The sequence below is a fragment of the Dama dama genome, chromosome 23 (assembly GCF_033118175.1).
Source record: "Dama dama isolate Ldn47 chromosome 23, ASM3311817v1, whole genome shotgun sequence".
NCBI lineage: Eukaryota > Metazoa > Chordata > Mammalia > Artiodactyla > Cervidae > Dama > Dama dama.
This window is the reverse complement of record NC_083703.1, coordinates 9,940,394-9,958,145: the sequence shown is the minus strand read 5'-3', so window position 1 is coordinate 9,958,145 and position 17,752 is coordinate 9,940,394.

Here is a 17,752-nt window from a genome sequence, read left to right as displayed (position 1 = left end):
AAGCAACAATAACTAATCAGACAAATGTAGAAATTACAAATGCGATAAAAACTACAATGGAGAGAGATGCATGGGGCTATGAGATGCTTTGATAAAGTATCTGACCTGGTCAAGGAGGTCTTAAAAGAAATTTGTGTTGACGAGAGGATAAGCAGCAGTTGACAAGACAATGGGGAGAAAGAAGAGCGTTCCAGGAAGAGGAGACAGCGTGCACTGAGGACCTACACTGCAGGGGGGCATGATGAAGACAAAGGATATCGCGCTACTTTTTTTTTTAAACCAACATGCCTCAAGAAAAAAGAGTGACCAAGGTGGAAGATAAGACTAGAAAGAAGGTGGAGGCCACATCTTGCAGGCCATGTTTTAGGGTGAGGAGACAGGGATGAATATAAGAGTATCTTTACAGGCCATGTTGAGACTTTCTGCAGGAACAGTTTATTTATTGTAAAGATCACTCTGGCTACACTGGGGGGAAATGACCAGATGGCTGGATGAGCTAGCGGCTCTTGCAGGCAGCAACCTGAGAAACAGAGGTGAGACGCATACCTGGGGAGTTGCTTCTTGGTCTCTCCACCCCCCTGTCCCCCACACCTCCCAGCACACTATAGCCAAGCAGGTTGCCACACTCATGACTTGTAGACTTTCACACTCTCTGCCGCACTCTGGTGCCTAAACAGTCATCTAAAAGCACAAATTTGATTTGGACTCTGTAATTTTCCTGCTGATGTCTATGGGAACTCATAGCCACAGGCTCAGTCCACACTGGCAACTGAAAGCGTGATCTCAACCAACTTTCCAGTCACATCTCTACTCCTTATCTGACCAAAGCCTCACTCTGTCCAAAGTAGTTTACTTACCTCCCTGTTTCTGAGTCCTTCAACCCACTTGAATACCTCTGCCTCGTGCAGTCCTGCTTTTCTCTATGCTTGTGTTCAGGCCTGAATTAACCTCCCAGCTGTGTCCTCACTTGGTAAACTCAGCCCTTCCTTCCCCATCTAGCTTAAATATTGTCCTTGTTCTCTATTAAAAAATCCTAGACCACTGCAGTCTAATACAGAGCTCTCAACTTTTCCCACATGCAATTCTTGTTATCTGGTAATTAATCATGCCTTATTTTGCTATATAAAATCACTGTTTAATACTAGTATTGTGCTAGTGTTTCATATGTGTATATTCTTGCTCTTCATCTAGCTAATAAGGCATTGGTGGAAAGGACCGTGGCATGCATTTCTCTGGGCTTTTCTCAGCACGTGCACACTGCTTTGAACATCTGTAGGTCTTCAGTGAATAAACACTGCTTAAAATTTGCTCTCGGATATGCTTTTCTTTTACCCATGTCAGTAGGGAAGGGTTTTGGAGTTCTCCACATAATCTATTCAATCAGATTTGCAGAAGTCATACAACACATGTGGCAAACTTTCCAAAGTAGCATCAACCTGAATCTCCCAAAACTGGTTTCACCAATGAAGAAAAAGAGGTTTTGGAGTAACAAATAATCTAAATTAAAAACCTGGCTAAATTACTTCTGTTCTAGGAGATTCTAAGCCCACTTCTCATTCTCTAAGATTCTATATCTTTAACTGAAAGGTAGAAATAGTCACAGCCACCCAGCTATGTGTAAAGATATGACAGAAGTCTAAGTGAGCACTTAGAAACATATCTGGTCTAGTCTCATTTTATGACTGTCAACTTCTCAAGTCTATCATCTTTTTATCTTTTTTTCTGTTTTCTTCTTTCTCTTTCTTTATTTGATGAACACCTAACAGTAAGACTTTGGAAATCCACAATTGGAAAAATAAAACCACAATCGACAGCCTTTTCAATATACTGGTTACATTATTGAATGTAAACAGGAAGGGTAAGAACGTCTCCCAAATTCCCTTTTCTATTGTCCAGTAAGCAAACATTTCTATACTGAGCCATTAATCCCCCTATTGTATTCTCTTCCCTCCATTCTAACTGAGTAAGATTAGAAATCAAGAGGGAAAAAAAAGCAGTTGAGAGATTAGGAGATACTGACAATTCAAACTCACAAAAAGAGTCTCTGAATGCCCAAGAAACAAGAAAGGCTGGCCTTTCTCATTAAAATCTTTCTGAATCAGTGCAAAGTCTGAAGCCATCACACAAAGTTTATCTGTAACCTCTCTACACTTGAGATGTGGTAAAATAATCAAAACAAAGATTGGTTTCACTTGATGTTAGCGTCTCTAACTGTCTCAAAAATGACTGGTTACTTAAGAAATGGTGGTATGCAGGGCAGTCAATGCCTATCAGGTGACGTGAGAAACAAAGAATGCCAGCCAGCTGCAATTATCAATATCTGTTTATCACTTTTCAGATGTGAACATTAGTGTCACGTGAGATAAAGCAAACACTGCTATGTGGCTGATTACCCAGACCCTAGAATACAGCCCACTTTTGCTGCTGTGCTTCTCAGTTTCTTTTTAATAATACATACTAATTTTATTTATCACTGCATGCAGCCATATAATTTCCCTTATTAAAATAATTCTCCTAAATAGAAGTGTAGGAATGAAATAAATGTGCATTTCCAACCAAAAGAGATATACGTTTGACTAACTTCTGTGACTCTAACCTGGGGGCATAATAAAAAAAATAAAACCCTCAACATCTTAGCAAACTCAACCCCACTTTGAAAAGATATATGTGAAATTTCCCTGAATCTATTAGAGTCTTTCATTATTATTGTTATTTTAAAGAATTCTCTTCTCTAGTTTCATTAAACTTCTGACATGAAAAAGTGTGTGTTTCCTACAGATGGAAGTGGTCTGGACAGGACTTAAGAAGCTGACTAACAGTGGCTTAGCTAGCTCCAGAGTGACTCCTATTAGAATGGAAAATAAATAGAGTAAGTGCCAAAGTCAAAACTATTCTCTTACAGAGATAAACTGCAAGTGCTCTACAGAAAGCTAGAACAGCTCTCTGGGGAATGCTAGGGATTTGGGCAAAGAACAACGCAACTGTTTCTGTAAGTCAAGTGGAAACACTTGGGAGAGGAGAGCAGTTGGGAGAGATATGGAACGAGCCAAGGGGTGTGGACTAATGCACAGCCCCCATTTAGTCCACTGACTACGGAGACCAACACAGGGTCAATTCTGAAAAGGAAATGAAGAAACCTTGTGATGGATATGAACCCCATTTGTAACAGAGATGCCAACTACGTTTTTTTAAAAAGTATTTGGCAATATACAAACTATCACCTAGTCTTTAGGATTAATAACATCTTTCAATGCTTCAAGAAAAATGACTTTCCTAAACACGGCTAATAGTTTATACATCCTGCTTTTGCAAAACTTATGTGATATAATGATTAACTTGGGTGCTTCTAAAGTCTTCAACAACACTGAAAATTACTTCTGAAGAACTGCAGGATACAGATGGAGACATGATTTATTCCTCTTTTCTGTAAATATAAAAAAAAAAAAAAAAGCTGAAATTGACTTCAAAAGGATTGTCTGAAAGTTGTAATTATGCTTTAGCAAAGGACTCCGATAAATCAAAATGGTTGCATATTCTGAACAAAACTCCAGAAAGAATACCTGTGACCCACTCCAGAGAAATCTGAGCAACTCCCTCAATCCTTAGAGTACAAAGAAGTCTCAGCCTGAATTTACAACCTGGTAGTAAAGTTGGGTATAATGTAGGAAAGATAAAAAAGATTGCATGTTCTCTCTCAATTTTAACTCTAACATGCTTGGTACGAAAGCCTCTCCATTTGGGAGAAGGTACCATGGAATCCACTCAGACAGAAGGCAAAAGCTGACCAGCAGAGACCAATGTGAGTCCTCAGAAGAGGAGGACCCTCTCTTGGTCCTTATCAGGACTCTACCTGTAGAAATGATCGTACACCTGAATGTGGAGGTAGAAAGTGAGCAAAAATGTGGACTGAGCTCAATTGCATTTGTCTGTTTAGAAAGATTTAAAAATATCGTAAGAACTAATGAATGAGTAGATAAAGGTAGTAAGAAAAAATTAAACAATTAAAACTATAATAAGGTGCATGATATGGACAAAACAACAAATAAAATACAGGATGCAATAAGGAGGAAGTATCCCAAAGAGGCAGAAATGAGGGTCAAACCAGGATGCTTGCATTTCCTGAATCATGTTAAAAGGCATCTTAACTTTTAAGTTTTCCCCAAGGAAGATTCAGTCGGTAACACGTAAAAACCTGAAACTCGAGTTACTCTTCTATGAGTATATATCAAAGCAATGACTATTTCAGGAATTCTGCATATGCAGCAATGAACCACATGCTTATTTCCCATTATACAAGATGAAATTATAACCCAAATATTTACTGCACCCTTACCATGAACATGTTGACTTTTTTTATATATAAATGCTATTTAAAACTTGACACTTCATATTTTGAAAATTCAGTTAAAGGGGTTTATTGAATATTTATTGCTTGTCACCAGCCCAAGACTGAGCAGATAAAATGGGAGCACATCTTCAGATGGGCAGGACTTTAGTCACCAGCCCTACGCACACGCTATGTTTTCTTGTTGATTGTGGTATCCATTTTAGTCAAGTAAACATAACTGAAGTCTCTGGTTAGGCCTTTTTTACATTCAGGACCTTTTTTACTTCCTCATTTTCATAGGTATCAAGGGAGCTTGCAAATTGTGAATTGTCTTCTGACTGCTGCTGTCCCTAGATTTGTCCTATGTTATGTCTCTTTACATTAGATTCAGTATCACTCAGTTGAGTAAATAACTATTTCCAATTGTATCTGGCATGAGAAAACAATAAATGAAAATAAATATAGCTTATCAACTAGGAGATATGTTTAAAACCCATTATCCTATTTGCTGCTTCTAATTTGTGGTAGACTGAGAAACTGGTACCAAGTCTACTAAATTTGAAACTAAATACGTATAAATTGGATCAGAATAATAGCTTCAGGCAAGCTCTATGAAGTACCGTCTGAGAGTCTGGTGCACAATGTCTACTTGTAAACACCAAATACCCTCTTTAATTCATGTATAAGTGTGTCTGTGTGTATGTGTGAGAGAGAGAGAGAAAAAAAAAAAAAAAACACAGAGACACAGAGGGAGAGAGAAATGGAACGTGAGTGTTGTGAGTGCATGTATGAATGTAAACCCTAGAAGCACCAATACAAGACTTTGCTCAAGCCATAGAATGCATATGTCTCTCTAGGGATGTCTCTTAGAACCAACAAAACTCTAAAGCAAGAACTTATTCTGTTTTACAGTTCCCCCCACCACCACCACCAATATTTTGACCCATGCCTCCCAAATGAGCCCTTTAATTAAAGATGCAGAATCCAAGAATACATTTTTGGCTACAAAAATACATTTTTAGTGTTACTGACAATAGAGAGAAGTATTAAAACTGCTTTGAGGAGCTACATTCCTAACCCTCACTTAAGACTGACAAGGCATCAGCCTTTGTGAGTGTCAATGAGGATTTGCATGCTAGCAAGAGGGCTGCCTTGATTTTTAAAGTTGATGTCTTGGTCCTAATACACAGTAAAAGCAGACTGCCCGGAGGATCTCCATGCTCCAGTCAATAGTGCAAATAAATCTGTTTCTCAGACAAGGCAGAATATCACTAGGTAAGAAACAGCAATCATAAACTGCTCTGCATGGAGTCCTGAAATAAAAGTTAGATAATAGTAGGTATAACTGTGCCATATATAACTATGCTAAAGCCTTTGTGTGGATCACAACAAATTAGAAAATTCTTAAAGAGTTGGGGATACCAGACCATCTTACCCGTCTCTTAAGTAACTTACATGCGGGTCAAGAAGCAACAGAATGGAACATGGGCAACTGACTGGTTCGAAGTTATGAAAGGAGTACATCAAGGCTATATATTGTCACCCTGCTTATTTAACTTCTATGCAGAGTACATTATGTAAAACACCAGGCTGGAGGAATCAGAAGTTGGAAGCAAGCTTGCTGGGAGAAACACCAACAACCTCAGACAAGCAGATGATACCGCTGTAATGGCAGAAAGTGAAGAGGAACTAAAGAGCCTCTTGATGAGGGTGAAAGAGCAAAGTGAAAAATCTGGTTTAAAACTCAACATCCAAAAAACTATGATCATGGCATCTGGTACCATCACTTCATGGCAAATAGAATGGGAAAAAGTGGAAGCAGTGACAAATTTTCTTTCCTTGGGCTCCAAAATCACTGCAGATGGTGACTGCAGCCATGGAATTAAAAGACACTTACTCCTTGGAAGGGAAGCTATCACAAACCTAGATAGTGTATTACAAAGCAAAGACATCAGCTTGTCAACAAAGTTCTGTAAAGCCAAAGCTACATATTCTCCAGTAGTCATGTACGGATGTGAAAGCTGGTCCATAAAGTAAGCTGAATGCCAAAGAACTGATGCTTTCAAACCGTGGCACTGGAGAAGACTCTTGAGAGTCCCTCGGACTGCAAGGAGATCCAACCAGTACCTCCTAAAGGAAATGAACCCTGAATATTCATGGAAGAACTGTTGCTGAAGCTGAAGCTCCGATACCTTGGCCACCTGATGCAAAGAGCCAACTCATTGGAAACGATCCCAATGCTGGGAAAGATTGAAGACAAAAGGAGAAGCGGGCAGGAGAGGATGAGATGGTTGGATAGATCGCCAACTCAATGGACACGAATCTGAGCAAACTCCGGGAGATAGTGGAGGACAAGAGAGCCTGGCGTGTTGCTGTCCTTGGGGTTGCAAAGAGTCAGACATGACTTAGCAACTGAAAAACAACAAATATAACTAATCAGAAATGAGGACATGGGCCTTCTCCTAACAATAAGCTTCCATCTTCTTATTTTTAAAATACAGATAATAGCAAGTAGAGAGTTGTCAGGAATCAGTAAACCATAGTCCCCAGGCCAAATCTGTTCACCACCTGTTTCTGTAAATAAAGTTTTGCTGGATACAGACATATCCGCTCATTCACATTGTCTTTGGCTTCTTTCACACTGCAGTAGCACAGCTGAGTAGTTACAACAGAAACTGTATAGACTAGAAAGTTAAACAGACTTTCTATCTGGCCCTTTACAGAAAAGTTCGCCTGCCCCTATTACACAATGCACTACAAGGCTGCCAGGCAGGATAAATGTCACAATAAACTTGAAAATGATTGAAATGCTATTACTAGCTTACGCTGACAGTGCTTATTTATTGAGTGTCAGGTACTATGGTAACTGTTGGGTATGTTATCTCATTTAATCCTTAGAGCAATCCTACTTTGTCCATCTTACAGATGAGGATACTGAAGCTCAGAGCTCAGTAATGTCCTAAGGTCAGCATTGAAAACCATGACAAAAATCAAGACAGCCCTGTTTCTTGTTTCCCAGGGAGGCAGGACATAGTGATACATCTTCTCTACCTTCAGAAAGAAAACTTGAGACTGGTCTATGGGAAATGTTAAGATGTAATACCTATGTGAAAAAATTAAGAATTCTATTTTGCTTCATATTTACACCCAGCATGACTTCGTTCAATTCAGCAGACCTCAGGGAAACAGCCGGCGCCGTGGCTCTGGGTCTCGTGAGCAGGGTCGTCTGCTCGCTCTGCTCTTCCTTCAGACCTCTGGATTCCGCAAAGGCCAGGCAGCGCCTTCCACCCAGTCCACACCTCACTCTTTCAGGAGATGATTCAAACTTCGCTGGATTCCACAATGCCACACGTTTCAAACAGAGAGGCGTAAACAAATTTATCAAATCTTGTATCCTATCCTGTTCTTTCGTCCCTGCCAACCTTATCGATATGATCATTATGGAGAAAAGGGAGCATAAAAGTGAAAGAGGAAAAGTTAAGAAAAGAAAATTAGTACCTTGGGTCTAAATGTTAGCTCCCAGATTTCTGCATCCTATTTTATGAACTCTATATTCAGGATATCATTTATTTATTTGCCTTATTTCAGGCAAACAGCTTTTCCACAGCAGTACCAAATAAGTTAAAATTAGAATGAGTGCTGAATTGAAAGAGGACCCTTTCAGCAATTGTGCCCTGCAGTCTCAGCGCTGCCTGCTTTCTGCCAACAAGAAGAGAAAATCTGTGATGAACTCTGAAGACAACTGGAGGGCTGATGATAAAGTCAATTCAGGAGGAATAAAACCCAGAGAAAGGAGAGGCCTCCTCTGCCCAACCAGGCTGCATGCAGTTTGAAAGGAACTGGATTTGAGATATAAGTTTTTTGTAACATATTTTACAAAACCAATACTCACTAAGCAGGTTCAAATAAATGACAAATGGAAAATTACTGTTTGAGGGGAAAAAAAATGTTTTTGATTTTTAAACTCAGGGAATAAGCAAATACCTTCATGTACTGAAGACTTTGGAGGGGAGAGCCCATAGGCTCTGCCCTCACTCCACAAAGAAAGTAAAGACTGTAGTCAAAGCATGAAGTTGAAAGTCAACACTCATTTGCTAAACAAAACTGAAAGCTGTCAGTTTCATTCACTTGAATTCTTCTACTAATTATTAACCATATGAGGTATTTAATGGAAATAAAGAATTTTTAAGTCATTTAATTAAATTTTTTTTTTCAATAAGGCTGACTGTGGAAAGAAAGAAATGAAGAAAGGAAGGAAGGAGGGAGGGAGAGAGAGAAAAGGTGGCAAAAATATTTGAAAGGAAACATTTAGAATCATTAATATTTGAGTTTGTTTGATAGCTTGTTTTTTTTTTACTTCATATAATCCTGATAATAACATTAAAAATAAAGTTATGGATAAACTTAGAATTAAAGGCATTTGATAAAAATTTTAAAATTCTAATCACTATGTCCCGATACCTTTTTATTCTCAGTTATTTCTGCCAATGTACCTGAAATATCCTGAAAGTGGGACCAGAGAAAGCTTTTCCCTTCCATCATCCCTAAGACTAAATGATGGCCTAGTCAGTAACTTTCTGTCTGTCAGACTCGCAGGTGACTGTGATCAACAGCCAGGCCTAATGGGAAGTTAATTAAAAGGCAAAGAAATCCAAGAAGAGAGAAGAGATGGCTGTCGTCCACAAATCAGCCCTGGGGGGATGGACCTATTACTTTATCATTCAATGAAGACTTGCATATATTCTGCCCTAGTTACATATTGGTCACTGAGGCACACTAAAAATGAAAACAAAGCAACATGAAAAACAACTCTTGACTTCTGGCAGTTCATCTTCTGATTGGGAGGAGGAATGCAAAAAGCAAGAGCCTGGGTAATCACATGAAGCCTTGCATTAACTGGTTCAAAAGGCAAATGCCACAAGGGTCCAGGACAGCTCTGTGAGCATGAGCCCAAGTAGGTCAGGAAGAACTTGTGAAGTGTGTGGAACGGGGCTAAAGGTAGAGGGTCAGGCACGACTTGAATCAGTGAGTTTCTTTGTTTGGGTTTCCCCAGAAAGGAGACTCCGGAGATAAGAAGCTTAGATGACAATGGTCAGAGGCGGAGAAGTGAGACAGGAAGGGGACAATGTGCTGTCATCAAGTCAGATACCACGAGGGGGTTGGCTACAGGCTGAGCCCCCTTGAAAATCCAATCCGAGGGTCACACGGCTCAGAGTTGCCCTGCCCTCAAGTAAAGAGGAGTGTTTGCACAGCAGGGAAAAGAACAATAACGTGAGGAACCCACAGGACCTAATGCCTGGAGCTCTGGGTTAGAAGGGCACTCCAGGGGCAACAGAGACTGAGGCCTGTAGACCGCTCAGTTCAGTCTTAGTGCTGGGGTGGGGGTAAGGGTGTTAACAGGAAAGAAAACTTGCCCTGGCTTTAACTCAGGTACAGAAGAAAGCTTCAGGGAAAAAAAAAAAATCTACCACAAAAACTTGCTCATCTTCAAATGAGAAAAACAATAGAGTACCTTAAGGTATGGTTTTATGGCACAAATCTAGGTTTGAGCACCACTGGGGAGAAAATCCAGGTCTCCTGCCTATTAGAGTTCTCGCTCTCAAACCTCACAGAAGACTGACATTTGTGTGTAGGGTCTTCACGAAGCCTGGACACGGATTATCTCTTAGCAGTCAAATGTATTGCTAGTCATCTCATAACCACGGCGAGCGTTCTTGCTGGTTCTTTCCTTGAACTCTTAGACGCGGTACTGAAGTGCCCCCTTCCCAATTTGATGGTGTTCTACGCCCATCTCGCTGGGGTTCCAGCATAGCCCTCCCAACCAGCAAGCTCACCTCAGGAGGCACGTGTATGCGAGGCAATATACGCTGACAAGTGTTCATTTCAGCATGGTTTACAACTAGAGAGCGTTGGAAACAACCTAATCACCACTATAGGAAAATGAACACATAAAATATGGCACGTCTAGAAGAGAAGAGTCAAATACAGCAGCTGATAATGAACGACAGCTAGCAAAAGCACTATGGAGAGGTTTCAAAAACAGAATGCTGGATAAAAAGGCTTAAGAAACAGTATGGTCCATACAACAAGAGGCCTTATTCATGCATTTAAACACACAAAACCATAGTGTATATGATTTATGGATGCAGTTATCCCTTGCTTTCTGAAAGTTCACTTTACGCCACTTCGCTTTTGTGAAAGACCTAGATTTGTACTTGTTTTCACTAACAAGAAAAAATCTTAAGAGAATTTTAACTTTTGCCAAATTAAAAAAAAAAAAGTACTTGCTTCTTTACTTTACACCATTTTGGCTTATAAAAGTTTCATAGGAATGTATTTTGGGATAGCAAGGGAAATCTGTACTTCTACATCTGTGGAAGAAATATAAAAACATATTCTAGAAAGTTTTATATCTAGCTCTTTTAAGAGTGGTTGCTCTTGGGCAAGGAATAGGAAGGAGGAAAGAAAGGAATGGAATTGAGGAGAAGAACATTGTCAAAAACGTTTTATTCTTTTATTCAAGAAAAAAACTGGAAGTAAAGATGTTAAAATGTTAATATTTTTAGAATTCATGGTGATGCACGAGTCTTTCTTATATTTCTCAGTACTTTTCTGAGTTTAAATATTTTTGGGTTAAAAAAATGAAGCTTTCTAAATGTCATCATCAACTTTCATAAAAAATGGGAAAGAAATCAAAGAGAAATGATGTTAATGAAATTAATTCATATATCAAACAGATGTTTATGCCTAAGGATGAGATAAAATCTTGTTTTCAATTGCAGAGCCGTGGAGAAGGACGGTCTGAATCCTCACTCTTCTCTTACTAGCTGTGGGCTCTCGGGAAGGCAGTTTAACTTCTCTGTTGCCGATTTTCTCACAGGTAAAACAGGGATTTAGAAGACCCCACCACCCAGGGTTGTTTTGAAGATAAAAATGAGGTGATATGGTAGGAGTATCTAGAACAGAATCTGTCACACAGGCCAAGCTCAGTGACATAGAGAAGTGATCACCTTGTTTTCTTAGTCCAACTTAGACTCTCTTCACAAAGGCATTTCTCTCTTTAAAGCACCATTAATACATTGATATAATAATTTATTATAAGAAGAAAAGATTGAACTGGCTCCCATCTGCAGCAACAAATCTTGCTTTATTTACCACATAAAATACTAATGAATTGCAAAGTTCCCATTCATTCAAGTAACTGATAAGTTAAAACCTCATTATAATGCCATTTACTGTGCTCTGCAATTCAGTACAAAATAGCTCTCTTGGGCTCCAACTAGAAGGTTTAATCACTGGATTACCAAGAGGTCTTTTCAATCAAGGGGCATCACCTGTGAGGCAAATTTAAATGACAGTTATCAAAGGAGTCCAACATAATTTTTTAGACTTATGGATGTTCAGGATTGATATGGAAAACATACAAAACCTTTAAAAGCCTTCAATTTAAACTAGTCAAGATAGAAAAAAGATAAAGTGAATAATCATGTAAGCCATATAATTGAATTAACACAAAGTCACAGGTGGAAAGTATCTACAAATATATGTAGACATCAATGATATACAGAAAGACAAAAGGCAGAAGAAAAATCTAAGTGTTCTATGGGTAAAGAAACCATAGCTTGTGTACTTTTCGTTTTGTCCATTGAAAAGGTACAACTAGTGCCTTGCTTTCTACCAATATTTTGTACATTTTTAACACTGGTGTTACAGTACATTTACTGCTCATCTTTTAAACTAGAGGCCTTATGACATCTCACAGAAGGGATGTGAGATGAGTCAGGGCCTCATATCTTCACCACATACAGAATCTAGTTTTGTTCACTGGAAAGTCCACTCTAGGGTTTGAGACAGTGAACTCCAGGCCAACAAGGACAAGCTTTTTCTCCAAGGAGGGAGAGGAGAGATTGATTTTACAACCTAGCTCAGCCCCATAGCCCTAGCAGTGCCCAGTTCTGTTTTGAAGGTTAAATTTCTATGTTTGGTACCTAGATGACCACTGTGTCAGAGCCCAGATCAGCATACATCAAAAAGTGCCAGCATTCACTAAGAGAAACATATCTTATTACTGTAAGCAACTTAGTTCTCCTATTTAAATGTATTTTTATAACAGGTAAATGTCTGTCAAGTCACCCAGTCGTGTCCTACTCTTTGCGACCCCGTGGACTGTAGCCCACCAGGCTCCTCTGTCCATGGGGTTCTCTAGGCAAGGATACTGGAGTGGGTTGCCATTTCCTTCTCCAAACATGTGACTAGAATGGCACAAAATAGGTGCCCATTTCACAGACCCCTTCTCCCCTTCAAGGTACCAAGCAAAAGTTTTGGCTATCTGTCACATCTATCCCAGAAAAATAAATGAACACATATGGTCTCACTGTAAGAGAACAAGCTTAAACATCTACTTCCAAGAATAACTGAATAGCTGAGTGATATTTAGCTTCACAAATGGAACTTCATTTTACCTTATGCTAGATATCCAATTATAATCTGAAAGGTCTATTATTTAAAAGTTTGAAATAATTCTATAAAATTCAGTTTATAATAGTCATGTAAATTAATCCTACATGGCACCTGCCTTAAAAATAACATCCAGGATCCTTACATGACTATAAGATGCTAAAAATAAAATTTTTTCAAACAGTATATGCTACTGCTGCTAAGTCACTTCAGTCATGTTCGACTCTCTGCGACCCCATAGATGGCAGCCCATCAGGCTCCGCTGCCCCTGGGATTCTCCAGGCAAGAACACTGGAGTGGGTTCCCATTTCCTTCTCCAGTGCATGAAAGTGAGTGTGGGTTCCCATTTCCTTCTCCAGTGCATGAAAGTGAAAAGGGAAAGTGAAGTCGCTCAGTTGTGTCTGACTCTTCTCGACCCCGTCCATGGACTGTAACCTACCGGCTCCTCCGTCCATGGGATTTTCCAGGCAAGAGTACTGGAGTGGGGTGCCATTTCCTTCTCCAAACAGTATATGAGTATATATATATTAAACACACACAAAAGTCATGGTTAAACCTCTTCTCTCAACAAATACTCATAATGTTCTTCTAATATAAGAAGTTAACTCTAACTTCTCAATTTAAAGTTTTGTGGTGAAACTGGATACCTGTGTGAAAGAAATTAGTTTGCTTCTAAGTATGAGGATAAAAAATTTTAGTCTATGTGCTTAAGAATATTTCTGCACAAATATACCTCAAATTGTGAGTCTGACTACCATTAATGCAGTAAGATATATATCTATAAGATATTACATATGTATGCATATATATGTATGTATGTATACATATACACATACACACATGTGTGTGTGTACATCTATATGTATATTTATCTTTCCCCAGGTTCCTGACACAGAGCTTCTAAAGCCTCTGGATTTTCCCGAGAGATAGAGGTGACAAGAGCATCTTTTAATACTCATAACAAGCCCCGTTTAACCACACCTGAGTTTATGCTAATGAGGTGACCCATAGATGGTTCATGATGGAGGCTGGTCGCCAAGGAACCATGGAATTAAAGCTTCAGAACTTTCAGCCTTACCCTCTGGACCTTCATGGAGGTGAGAGGGGCTGGAAAAGGAGTTAATCCCCAATGGCCAATGACTTAATCAGTCATGCCTACATAATGAACCCCTGCACCACTAGGCTGGGACTGCTTCCAGGCTGGCCACGTTGGGCCTGGGAGATGGTGTGCCCTGAGAGCATGAGGAGCCGCACGCATTCCTGGATCCCCCCTGCTACACTTCTCCCACTGACTACTCCCAAGCTGTAGCCTTTATAATAAACCACCACCCGTAGGTAAGGGTTATTCTAGCAGACTGCCAAACCTGAGGAAGGGGGCTGTGCTCACTCCCTCAGTCCTGTCGGACTCTTCACAACCCTTTGCGTCAAAGCCCACCAGGCTCCTCTGTCCATGGGTTTCCCAGGCAAGAATTCTGGAGTGACTTGACATTTCCTTCTCTAGGGGATCTTCCTGGCTCAGGGATCGAACCTGCATCTCCTGTGTCTCCAAGATTGCAGGCAGATTCTTTACCACCGAGACATTGGGGAAGGGTGACAGGAACCCTCAAATTAGAGCTGGTCTGGTCAGCGAGAAGCACTGGTGACAGGCTGTGACTTCGGCTGGGACAGGGGGTGGGGCAGTCTTGTGGGACTGAACTCTTAATTTTTGGCATCGACACTCACTCCATGTACACGGTATCAGAATTGAACTGAATCGTAGAACATCCAGTGAGTACCCAAAGACTCACAGCATTGGTGTGACAACACACACACACACATACACATTTGTGCACAAATTTGGTTCAGGAATGTTGTGAATAAAAACAGTTCAGCGTTGGTGTCAAAAGTGGCAGAAGTGGGGATTTACCAGGCCCGCCCTGGCTCATAGAAACTCATGGTTTGAGAAGAGAAAAGATAAAAGGGCCAGAAATGAAGAATCTTTGATCCCTGAATGGCTCCCTACTCACATGCTATGAATCCATGGCCAGTTATTAAAGTTAAAATTACCAGTGGGATTTAGGAATGGTAGATCTGATTCCCAAGTTGGTTCATTGAATGCATGTTGTTTAGTGATTAGGTTGTGTCTGACTCTCTGCAACCCCATGGCCCGCCAGGCTCCTCTGTCCACGGGATTCTCCAGGCAAGAATACCCCAGTGAGTTGCCATTTCCTACTCCAGGGGATCTTCCTGACCCAGGGATCTAACCCACATTTCTTGTATTAGCAGGCAGATTCTTTACAACTGAGCCACCAGGGAAGCCCCCATTGTATGCATAAGGAAATGAAAGATACTGAGAACAATTCTAACCATTCTTACATACAATTCCTTGTGTATTATTATCTGCAGTAGCTTAAAACAAAGTGCTGGGTGGGGCCTTGATGCTAGATCACTCTTAGATTTTGGTCAGTCTGAGTTTTGACCATAAAACAGCCTCAAAAGAGAAAAGCTACACCAAGACAACAGAAGGTACCTCTGGTCATCAAGAAAGTCATCAACGTAAGGTAGTCAAGAAATTACTAAAACCAGAGGGTACACTGCGAAGGAATTTTGTGGATCTATATCCTCAGCTTCTTGAAGAACTTGTACTAAAATATTTTATGAGAGTGACTAGTTTAGGGGCACTGTCTTTGATTTTGAATGTCGCAGGACAGAAGAATAGATTTGGGTTGATATAGGACTCACTAAGGAACAATCATAGAAGGCTACAGAGAATCCAGATACACATCAGGTTATTCCCAAGGGAACAGCCAGCATGGTTGATTGAGTAAAATCTATTGTAAGGTCTGTTTATTTTGAGAAGGGGGACTAGCTCCCCCTAAAAATGCCAAGTGTAACACTCAGAGGAAGCAGTTCATATGTTTCACATACTAGTCATGTGAAACTGGCTTTCTGATTAACTGGGATATTCACCCAATGAATATGCCTTATGCCCATTACTCAGGTCATGGTAAATGCTGTGGTTATCAGGGATTTTTGCACAGACACCCCATGTATTTTTACTATTACAAAATCAAGCAACAGTTTGAGAAGCCTTATTGAATCTGCTGTCTCAGCTTCCTCTTATGGGTCATACAGATGCTAATAAAAATATTAGATTCATTAACAAAAGAATACAGAAAGGCAGAAGAGAGGCTCAAGGGAATTGTATCAGGGTGGAAATTTTCAAATCAGTTAAGAAATAAATATAGCAAACATTGATGGTGGAAAAACAAAGAAGAAAAAGACAAGAGAGAGTTAAGGACTCAAGCTGGTAGACTGGAAATCTTTAACAGCTATTAAAAATGGGATGAATAAAAAATGGACATTGATGGGGCTGAAACAAAGGTCTTAATAATGCACCGTTGGAGGAGGGTGGACCAAAGGGACCCCCTACTGGCTCTCCAGCATTAAAGGGCTCCCAGGTGGTGCAGTGGTAAAGAGTCCACATGCCATTGCAGCAGGCACGAGAGAGGTGGGTTCAGTCCCTGAGTCAGGAACAGCCCTTGGAATAGGACATGGCAACCCATGGACAGAGGAGCCTGGCAGGCTACAGTCTACTGAGTCATAAAGAGTTGGACATGACCAAGCACACACACTCCATAAATCTGGCCTAAGTACTTCAGTTTGGAGGGATTTAAAAAGGCAGAAGGCAAAGATTACAATGAGAAATCAGACCTGAAATGACATAGGGCAGTAATCAGGCAGATAAGTCAAAATAAAGAACAACAGAAAAGCCAGGGCCCCCATCTCAACATTTTGCTTGGGGCCCCACGACTTATGTACGTGAGTGTGTAAAGTGGTCAGAGGGTGGAGAAGTTACTGGAACTTGATATGAAGCCACAGCACTGTGATTCGTATTAGAGAATATACAAATGTAGGGGTTGACAGGATTGAAAGAGCTGGAATATTTAAACCATGTATTTAAACAGTCTATATAACAACTGTATTTTTTTCTCTCTTCCCCTAATCACCTCAACTTTCATTTATTCTCTATCCCATGCTGTGGTCTCAGGATCATGACTATTACAAGTGCTGAAAGCAGAGGTGCTTCCCAAGCAAAATGCTGTAACTGTATTTTTAAAACTTTATGTCAGAAGTCCTAGAGGCAAGATGGTGTGGGTTATGCCTTCACTCACCTGGCAAAATTGGGGTTAACAGTGAATTGCGCTCTATTGCCCAGTGGTCAGATAATTACCTTTCTTATGATATAATAAATTTCTATTTACGTGAACTGAATATCCTCTCACCACTGATAATCATGCTTTCTTCCCTACCTTCTCTACCCCAACCAACAATTAGCTCTGGAGGTCAATTAAGGGGTAGATGGCACAGATAACTTGGACACAAAATAGCAAAAAGATTTCTCTTGTTGCTGCAACTCCCCAGCATCCTATTTGCAAAAAAACAAGCTGTAAAGCTTTATTATTCACTGTAAAGTCTGAATGGTTTGAACACAGAGGAAAAACTCATGGGTATTTCCCCTTTGAACACATTTACATGCAAGTTTTAAGTGCTGGGGCTAGTGGTCTCAGTCAGAAACGCGATCATAACACATGTCAAACCCCAAAATTTATCACTTTACTTTAGTGAGATTAAAAAATAAATTGAGCTTGGAAATCATCTCTGAACTCAGACTAAATCAGTGGGAAATCAATCAATCAATCCATTGGCTTTTCGTCAGGCCAGTCAGGACACGACTCGCAGGTGAGGTTCTATAAACCTCTTCCTCTCTGCCTTATTTCATCCTGACTACTACTTAAACTACAGTTTTGAAAAATAAAGGAGGGGGCACAGTACAAGTATAGCACATTCTTGGTAGTCATACCAAAAGTCAAGTATAGGCATGACCTCCCAATATGTTAATGCTATTCTCCTGGCTTACTTTTAACTATTAGCCAAGATCCTAGAAGAGTCAAGTGAGTAGAGCACAAAACTGTTTCCTTAGCCTAG